The sequence below is a fragment of the Nannospalax galili genome, unplaced genomic scaffold, assembly GCF_000622305.1.
Source record: "Nannospalax galili isolate Female #2095 unplaced genomic scaffold, S.galili_v1.0 scaffold485, whole genome shotgun sequence".
NCBI classification, from domain to species: Eukaryota; Metazoa; Chordata; class Mammalia; order Rodentia; family Spalacidae; genus Nannospalax; species Nannospalax galili.
In genome coordinates, this window is record NW_008354534.1 from 3,081,809 (window position 1) to 3,092,272 (window position 10,464).

Sequence of the window (10,464 nt, forward strand, 5' to 3'; positions counted from 1 at the left end):
AAATATGCCAAGGGACCATCTTACCAACAGCAAATTGTGTAGCTCCATAAAATCATAGATCATGCCAGATTATCATTACACAAAAATTAAGTAGTTAATCTCTGAAAAACTCCTAAGATTGGGGCTTACATAAATCCCTTGATTAGAAGCCAAGGATGGCTTGATCAAAAGATACCAAGGTCTCTCTATGTGGTGATTTGACTGAGTCCTGAAATTGAAAATGCTAAAGGAGGGATGACTTAAGGCACAGATGCATCCAGGTGCTCAAAAAACAACTCTCGTCTCTCAATCTACCTGCCCTACTCTTTCTATGCTGCCTCTCTTCTCACAAAGACATTACTCTCAGACTGATAAGATGCTTTAGGAAAGTACCTTCCTCCTGTCTCTTTGGAGATAATGATCCTGTAGAAAAGACAATGTGCCTCTTTTCTGAATAAAAGTTTCAGTGTGTTTCTAAACGGAGCACATGCCCGTTCCTGAGTCAGGGTCAGGAGCATGGCATGCCACCAGGGTGGGGCTGTATTGGTGATGCTAGGAGAGAGAGAATGGGGCATGAGTCATGGAGACCCAAACTGCAGTGTCCAGGTAAAGCAAAGTCACCTCTCTTTACTCAGCAAAGGCTCAGGCCTGAAGAATCAAGTGCCTAACAGAGTTCTAACTTACAGGGAAGAGCCTGGCCCCAGACCTGAAAGGGACCCCGTGGAGAACACTTGTCCTCACTATAGACCCCAAGTTCCTTTCCATTGCAGAATCATTTCTTGTGGATGCCTTAAACACTCACTGTAGCCTGAGACCAAACTCTTCCACCGAACAGCAAAAGAAGAAAAATGGGGACAGGGTCAGCAGAACACGACCACTGCTTCGCATGTTCCCTAAAGCTTATGGCAAGTTCATTGCTTGGGAAGTCTGTGTGGTTTACCGATTTCACAACAGCATAAATCAGTCATCTCAGGAGATTTTGATTAAAACCCTGTAACACAAAAATGGGGCAGTGCCGAGAGGAACAGCCACAGACGTCCTGCATCTGACAGAGATGGACAGGAAGGAGTCGAAAAGAGCAAGTGTGGGCCAGAAAGGCTTGCCTTTTCCCTTTTGGGAAAATCAGGTTGTGTGCGAAATTGTTATCAGTATTATGATAAAATTATATTCTTTGAGGAAAGCATGAAGCCTGTAATTGGTGATTTCATCCCCTGATGTGGTCAACTATGGATACATATCTTGGTAGGGATTTAGCTAGAAACCCTCGGGTATCTGCCCTAAGAGAAGTATAAATACATGTGCTGCGACACATGACCACTGAGGCTGCATCTCCAAGAAGAGGCCCAGCACATCTCGGTAAATCCATCATCTCTGAACCTGAATCTGGCCTTCATCTAGATGGTGATGGAGTTCCATGGTAAGGTCTCTGCTTCCTCCCAGTGGAGGCAGTCACTTGGTAAAGGGAGGTGACAACGTGGGCTACATTTCAGCCAGAGCCTCACAGTGGAAGAGGGGATTAATAAAATGGCAGAAGGAAAAGGTCTGAACTCGGTCCAAAACAAAGCGGTGGATGATGCGCACAAGACATCAAGAGACACAGAAGATGGTAAAGGGAGACCGGGATCTAATACGAGGCCTGGAAGGTAAGAAAACACGAAGCCGGGAGAAGCGTTACCAAGAGATTCTGTTGGTAAATTTCAGGTACTGAAGACACATCTTGGAGAAACTGCAGAAGAGGACAGAGTCTCACAGGCAGGCAGTGATGGACTGCAGATTTCTTGCAAGGCAGCTGCCCTCAGAATGGCTGTCAACTTCCCAGAGCGAGCATCTCCAGAGGGGCAAAACAGAATGAACAGATCTGCAAGGAATGGCTAACTAGTCTGCTTCCTGCCTCTAGACACAGTGACTGATGAAGAAGAGGTTTGTTTATTCAGCAGTTTCAGAGGCTAGAAGGTCAAAGGGCACAGCGCGGGACCTCCACCGGCTCTAGCAATGGTGGATGGATCGTGATGCACACACAGGAGCACACAAGTGATCACATCTGGGACAAGGAGCGGAGGAAGCTGGGGGCGCGGGGGACCAAGCTTGCTCCTGGAACAGGTGAGTCGAGAGGTGATGCTAGTGGAGCAATAAAACAAAGGTGTCAAGGAAACGGAGGGCGATTATCCGTGAGACATTGACCTACAGAAGATCCTTAACACAGAAACGCCAAAGGAAGAACGTGGAGAAGAACTCTACCCGGAAGGAAATAAATATGAGAAGGAGGAACAGACAGTAGGAAGTGGGCAGTCAAGCCAGTAAGAGTTGTGTGAAGTGACAATACAAATAATTCCAAGTGGGCTGACGCAAAGCAGAAGTACAAACACGAACAAGTACCATGGAAATCTGAAAGAAACAATGAACTATCTCAAGTCAATGGTCCGAAAGAGAGCCTGGGGCCGAATAGCTGGGCAACACAATACACACCTTTCAATACACAAATTTGCCTTATCATGCCAAGAAGTTAGGCTCAAAACTTTCCAAAGACAGCATCAAGGTAGACACACCACGACCAGTGTTGCTCTAGTTAGAATACAATGGGGAGGGGCCAGCGAGGTAACAGAAAAACTACATTATGCCTGGAAAATTTAAAAGTTGTCAAAGAATAATTACGGAAATCTGAAATTCTTAAAAACATCTAAGAGGTAGCTAAAGCCATACTACAGGGGAGACACTTTCAATGTGTTATTAGAAATGAAGTCTTAAGAGGCATGGTGGCGCATGACTGCAATCCCAGCAATCATAGAGGCAGATGGGGAGGATCAGGAGTTCAAGGGCATCCGCAGCTATATAGCAAGTTCTAGGTCAGCCTGGATTATATAAATAAATTTCTTCTGATTCAAAAAGAAATGAAAGGAAGGAAGGGAGGGAGGGAGGGAGGGAGGTATTAAAAGATAAAACCTCAAATAGAATGAATAAAGCATTCAACTGGCAGACTTAGGAGAGGAAATACCAAGATAAAAACAACAAAAATGAGGGCTGAAGAGATGGCTCAGCAGTTAAGAGCGCTGGCTGCTCTTGCAGAAAACCTAGGCCCACAAAGTGGCTGACCACCGTCTGTAACTCCAGTTCCAAGGGATTCAACACCCTCTTTTGTCCTCCGCAAGCAGTCCATGACATGGGTGTACTTACATACAGACATAACACTCATATACATAAAATAAAAATGTATTTTTTTTTAATGACAGCTGGAGAACTAGCTCTGTGGTTAAGCACACTTGCTCCTCTTACAGAGGACCTGGGTTCAGTTCCCAGAAACCACACAGTGTCTCTCAATTGTCTGTAACTCTAGATCCATGGGATCTGATGCCTCAGTAGGAACAAGGTAAGCACATGGTGCACATACATAAATGCAGGTAAAACACTCATACACATAAAAAATAAGTAAATAATTTAAAAAAATAGGGGCCAAGAAGATGGCTCAGATGCTAAAGTGCTTGCTACATAAACATGAAGATTTGATTTCAGACTCCCAGCAGAAAAAGTAAAAAATTGGTGGTTTGTGCACATAATCCAGTACTGGGGATGTGGAGACAGGTTAATCCCTGGAATTCATGTGCCAGCCAGCCAGCCTAGCTAAACTGTGATCTTCATGTTCAAGGAGAGACCCTGAAATAATGGAGACAACAACCGAGGAGACATCTGACATCCACTTCTGGTTTCCAATGCACACACACATACATATACACATACCTGTACATATGTGCACACATACCCATATAAATGGCCAGCAGACACACAAACAAGTACACACATACACCATATACTCATACGTACATGAACAATACATATATGGGCAAACACATGAACAAATACATACACCACATGCACATACATACATGTGCAATAAAAATTATGAAGATTAAAGTAAAAACTAACAAAAATAGTAAACAAACACATAAAAATAGATATTTGCAAACCTGAAAGATCAAAACATATAAAATTACTGTCAAATCATTAAAAGAAATAATGAAGATAAATAGTATCATAAATGAAAGAAAAAATCCTAAGAAATGCTTTGGAGAGTAGTAGTTAATAGGTTATAATGCCAATAAACATTAATAAATTTTCATTGAATTGATAAATTTCTAGAAAAACAAAAGCTACAAATATTAACTCAAGAAAGAAAAAAAGGCAGGCAAAAATCTTACAATCATTTTAAAAATTATTTCCATAGTTTCAAACATTAGAACCAGGAAACACTAGACCAGATGCTTTACAAGAATGTTCTGCCAAACAGAAAGGGACAGATAATTCTAAATTTACATAAACTTTCTAGAGAGCCTGTTTTATTGGCTCAACCTAATCTTGATTCCAAACAAGACAGACACACTGTACTAGGCCAATGTATGCTCATTGGCATAAATGAAAAAAAAATATATATATATATAAACAAAATACTGGCATACAAAATTCAGAAACGTGTAAAAGCAACAAAATGTCATTTTCAATTTTAGTTTGTCCAAAAATGTGACATTGATTGAACAAAATATTGGCTCAACCTAATCTTGATTCCAAACAAGACAGACACACTGTACTAGGCCAATGTATGCTCATTGGCATAAATGAAAAAAAAATATATATATATATAAACAAAATACTGGCATACAAAATTCAGAAACGTGTAAAAGCAACAAAATGTCATTTTCAATTTTAGTTTGTCCAAAAATGTGACATTGATTGAACAAAAAAAGTGAAGGCAACTCACCATATTAACAAGTTAGAAAAAGACCCATGGTTCTCCTACTAAAAAATAGAGCCCCCTAAAGACCCTTCCATAAAAGTAACTTGAAAAGAGACGTCCTACATCAAAGCTCTCATAAGTAAAGATCCTCAGTAACAAATGCTAATAATCTAAGGTAGTTTTATTTGGGGCTTTTGTTTTGTGTCTCTTTTTTGTCTTTGTTGAGACGAGGTCTCCGTATAGCCTCAACTGGCCTGGAACTTGCTATGTAGACCAGGCTGGCCTCGATATCACAGAGATCCACCTGCTTCTGCCTCCTGAGTCCTGGGATTAAAAATCTGTGCCACCACACCCAGCTAAAGTAGTTTTTGAAATCAGAACAAGTGTATAACTTTATTAAACCATCAAGGAAACATTTCAAACTGAGAACAACAAATATAAGTATGAAGGGGAAAGGTGGAAGTTTTTGACAATTTGAAAACCAAAAACTTTCTCATGGAGAATAATAAACTAGAACAAAGCATTTTTACAGTGACCAGCTACAGAGGGTTTGTATCTGGAATGGAAAAGGGATTCCTAAAAATCACAAATCAGGAGCTGGAGAATTGGCTCAGCGGTGAAGAGCATTGACTGTTCTTGCAGAGGACCCGGGTTCGATTCCCAGCACCTGCATGGCAGCTAATGGTCCTAACTCCAGCTACAGGGGATCCAACATCCTTTTCTGATCTCCACAGGCATTGCATGATGTGGGTGCACTTACACACATGTAGGCAATACATTCGTACATGTAAGATCAAAATAGTAATTTTTTTTAAATGAGTTTTGAGGCTGAAGATATGATTCAGTGATTAAAAGCACTTTAAGCTCCTACAGAAGACTCTGGTTCCATTCCCAGCACCCACATGGAAGCTTACAACCATATATAACTCCAGCTTCAGGGAATCCAACTCCCTCTTCTGGCCTCCACAGACACCAGGCACACATTTGGTGCACATTCATACATGCAAGCAAAACATTCATGCACATAAAAATAAATCTTTAAAAATAGCAAACTCATTTCTCAATCAAATTCAGAAAGACTCTAAAAAGAAACATCAGTATTTTTTAAATGTTTGTTGTTTATGTATTCATGTATGTGTGTGCCTGTGTTCATACGTTCCTGTGCATATGCATATGGCACATATTTGTGCATGTGTACATGCATGTTTGTACTTGTGGGTATGTGCCTGTGTACACATGTTTGCTTGTAGGCATATGTGTTTGTGGGAAACAAGCATGTTAAATGTCTGAAATCAATCAGTAGCACAACATTCTTTGAAGAAGTGTGATTCTCAATGAAATTAAAAACAGGACAGTGACAACATCTCATTTAACTGGCTGTGCAGTGTAGCCAAGGAAACTGGATAACATTAAATTATAAGTACTGGAAGCAAAAACATGGCTATTACTTTGTATAGGTTTTTATTTAATCTGGAAAAATCTGAATTTCACTTTTTGCAAATTTAAACATTTTAAATTCAAAAAGCCAAGAAGAAAATTGAATAAGTTACTCTGAATTAAAGCAAATATACAAAATGAATAGGAATTTATACAATATTCTACTGAGAACATAGCAGGAAAATATCAGATTTCAAAAACACTTTAATAACACAAGATGCTAGGCTTAGGGATCTAGCTCCGTTGGTAGAATGTTTGCTCAGCATGCTGAAGACTGAGTGCGATTCCCCTCCCTGCATAAGCAAGAATGATCACACATGGTATAAAGCAGTACTCTGGAGGCTGAGGCAGGAAGATCAAGATTTGAGGTTGTTTTTGGCTACACGGCAAATCTGAGACTAGCCTGAGATACGTGAAACTATCTTAAGAAAAGAAAAGAAAAGAAAAGGGAGGGAGGGAGGGAGGGAAATAATATGACATATTCAAAATCCACCTAAAGAAAACTATACACTTACATTGTGGTATAAAATAAAGATAAAAAAATTAAGTGATGTACAGAAAATAGAAGTGTTTTCTTCAAAAGTAGTTTAAAAATAAAGGCTATATCATTATTTGGGGACTTAATGAAATTGCTCTAATATTACTCTGAAAACTAATGAATAGTAAATGCAAGAAAAAAAAACCTAAAGCTTAATGTAATAATAGGGATTTATTAAACACGTGAATATTAAAATGCAATATTATGCTTTCACAACTAAAACAACATGAGCCAGGCATACAGACACTCCTTTAACCACAGCACTCAGAAGGCAGAGTCATATGGAGCTCTAAGAGTTTGGGACTAGCCTGATCTACATAGCAAGTTCTAGGCCAACCAGGGAACAAAGTAAGATCCTGTCTCAAACAAAACAAAACAAAAAAGTATGACATTTATTCAGCTTATAAGGATGTTGTACCAGGACACTTAAAACATTTTGTCACTTTTATTTTATGTATCAGTGCTCTGCCTGCATGTATGTATGTATGTATTCCACATGCATGCTGTGCCCACAGAGGCCAGAAGAGGGTGTCGGATTCCCTAGAACTAGAATTACTGATGGCTGTTAGCTGCCATGTGGGTGCTAGGAACCAAACTCCAGTCCTCTGGAAGAACAGCAAGTGCTCTTAATCATTGAACCATCATTCAAGGCCCGACCAGGACACTTTTGATATGATAAAAGAATAGAATCCTTTTAAGGTCAGTTGGCATGAACCCACTTAAATTATGTTACAGTAATTCACTTAATATTAAACATGGGGCTGGACAGACGGCTAAGAAGTTAAGAGCAATGGCTGCTCTTGAAGAGGACCTGTGCTCAATTCCCAGTACCCACATGGAGGCTAACAACAATCCATAACTCTAGTTCCAGGGGATCCAATGCCCTCTTCTGACCTCCATGGACATTGCACTTACATAAAGGCAATACACTCATATACATAAGATAAAAATAATAAATAATTTTTAAAAAAGAAATATTAAACATTAGAAATTCCAAAATAATGTTCTTCTAGATGTCCACGATAAAATCACAGGACATGGAGACAACAGGAAAATCATAGACCCTACACACATAGGAAGCCATATTTATAGGACACCAGATGGTATTTTAAGTGAAAGCAAGCTTCTCAAAAATGCCAGGATAGGTCAGAATAAAAGGTGAACAAAAATAAATAGTAAGCCCAGAATATTCTCCTGTTCAAAAGCATCATTCATGAAGGGAAATGATAACAAGAGTGTCGCAAATCTGCAAATGTACCTTTAAACAGACCTCTGCTTAAAGAGCATGGAAGAGAACGGATCACAGAGAGGAAGGTTGTCAACACCTCAGAAGAAGCGAGGGAGAGAAGCAAGGTGGGCCGGCAGGAGGGCCTGGAGGCGTTCCCCACATACAAATAACTAGTACTACCCAACCATAGGAGCAAAAGTTCACCACAGCATATAATTAAGCAGGTTGGTAAGAGGAAAACATATACATTTTGTTATAAGTTAAGTAATCATCTTCAAACTACACTTAAAACATAAAAGAAACAAGTAACCTGTGAATTAGTGTGAGGATCAAGGAAAACTAAGCAGGAAGGAAGTGGAACAAGTCACCAGGACGACAGAGAGGGGGAACCAGATAAGAAAGGTAAGGAAAACCCACAAAATACACAACTTTTACTTCTGTTTGAGACCTGATATATGATTGACCATTTCTCCTGAATTTCCTAAGAAAATGTTAGAAAAATTAAAATGTTCTATTCCAAGAGGGTGGTCAAGAGCACTTAGACACCTCAGTAACTGAATAACAGGGAGGAGAGATGTTCATGGGCAGACAGGCACAACTTCTGTTTGGGTACAGGTGAACAGAGGAGTTACTCCCCACCACAGACCAAGATCAGAAGCCATCAGTCAAGAACAGATGGAAACACAGACTGAATCCAAATGCAAGAACAAATCACCTCTTCCAACAGTTCCCATCCCTCTGTGGCTACTCAAATTTTGCCTAGAAAGCACCTATTCAAAAAAGGTATGAGAAAGAATTAAAGAGCTGTGCTAGAGGTGAATTCAGAGAATTACGGCCCACCTCCTCCCAAGCCAAGCACTGAGAAAAAATCACACGGGGAGGGGTAATATGATGGGAATAGCCCTTTGCCTCAGTAGGTTTTCCCTTCCAAACCCAAATCCCATCATGAGACAAATCGAACAAAGCCAAAATGGTATGTGTTCTGTAAAATACCTGAGCAGCGTTCCTAGAATTGTAAAAATCATGAAGACGAGGAAAGTCTGAGACGTTGCCTGCGGAAGCAAAGGACAAGAGGGGACTGAATGTGCTGCGGCATCTGCTGTGAGATCCTAGAACTGAAAGAGGGCGGGATGTGAAAGCAATGGCATCAGAACACAGCCTGGCCTTCAAACGACCTTAACAGTAAAAATAAATTGGTTTATTTGGGCCAACTGTATGGTCTTAAACACCCACTAGGAAAGTATAACCAAAGATTAAAGTGATCAGTATATTTCTTTAAGAGTCCATATGTTTCGGTAAAGACTACGAAACAAGAAACAATACCCTCCAGGAGATACCTTGCTTTGAGTTGTTGGCCAGGATGGCCCAAGAGACTTCCAGACAGTAATCCAGCATAGAACTGGGAAAACGAACAGCCGACCCCAATCTTATCAAAAAGAATGTCGGCAACTGATTGCTGCTAGATGAAGAGGAGCTGATCTTCCTAAAACAAGGGACTCTAGCTAGGCTGACTAGACTCAGCAGATAGACTTGCACTAGGGAACGGCTGGGGGCAGTGACAACACAGTGGACAGTAACAGGGATGACAGAGCATATGGGCTCCAGTGGGGGGGGCAGCTGTGGGAGGGTGCCATTTGGGATGTAGGTATAAAGATGAATAAGACTGTTCTGTATGAAATACACACAAAAAATATAAAAGATTAAAATTAAATTAAAAACTAAAATGTAAAAATGAATAAATTCAAGTGAGCGACATTGGCATGCACAAAACTAGAAAAGACAGATTAGAAGAATTTTAAAAGATCTAATTGGGTTGTTCAAAATCTCAGTCCTGTTGAGATGCCATTTCCCCTCAAACTGATCAATAAACCAGGAGTGTTCCAATCTAAATGCCAGAGGGTATTTGGTAAAAAGTACTTGGTTAATTTTATTTATTATTTACTCATTCATTCATTCATTCATTTTTCTCTTTTTGAGACAAGAGTTCCTTGCAGCCCCACTTGGCTTGGAACTCTCCATGAAGACCTGGTGGCCTTGAGCTCACAGAAATCTGCCTGCCTCTGCCTCCCAAGTGCTGGGATTAGAGTCGTGCACCATCATTCCCAGATGATTTTAAATTTTAAAATAACATCTAAACAGTAAAAAACAGCAAACCTGGAGGCCTTCAACTGCCTGATTTCTACAGTCTTTCTAGTCAGTCATACCAAGAGTCAGACCGGCCTAAGTAGGGACATATGGAACACACCACACACAGACAAATACCTACATAGTTGATGTACACAAAGGAGGTGGGGCGAAGAAACCAGCAAAAACGCTGCTCTCAACAAACGCGCTGGAGACACTGCACATTGTACGAACACGCTGGAGACACTGCACATTGGACAAATGCACTGGAGACACTGCACATTGTTTCCATGGAAATGGGCGCCAACCTAATCATAGCAGATAATCCAGAAGTCGACTTCTGGTCACATAACGAAAATCAAAACCTGTGCTCCCAAGTCTTAAACATAACTTTTTCATGTGTGTTTGGCGTATGTGTGTGCGTGTACACACACA

General features: G+C 40.3%; 1 pseudogene; it reads left to right on the plus strand.

Annotated features, from left to right (window-relative positions):
- Positions 1–1,549: 1,549 nt before the first annotated feature.
- The window catches only part of LOC103749044, a 22,216-nt pseudogene continuing 13,301 nt past the window's right edge, over positions 1,550–10,464 (plus strand).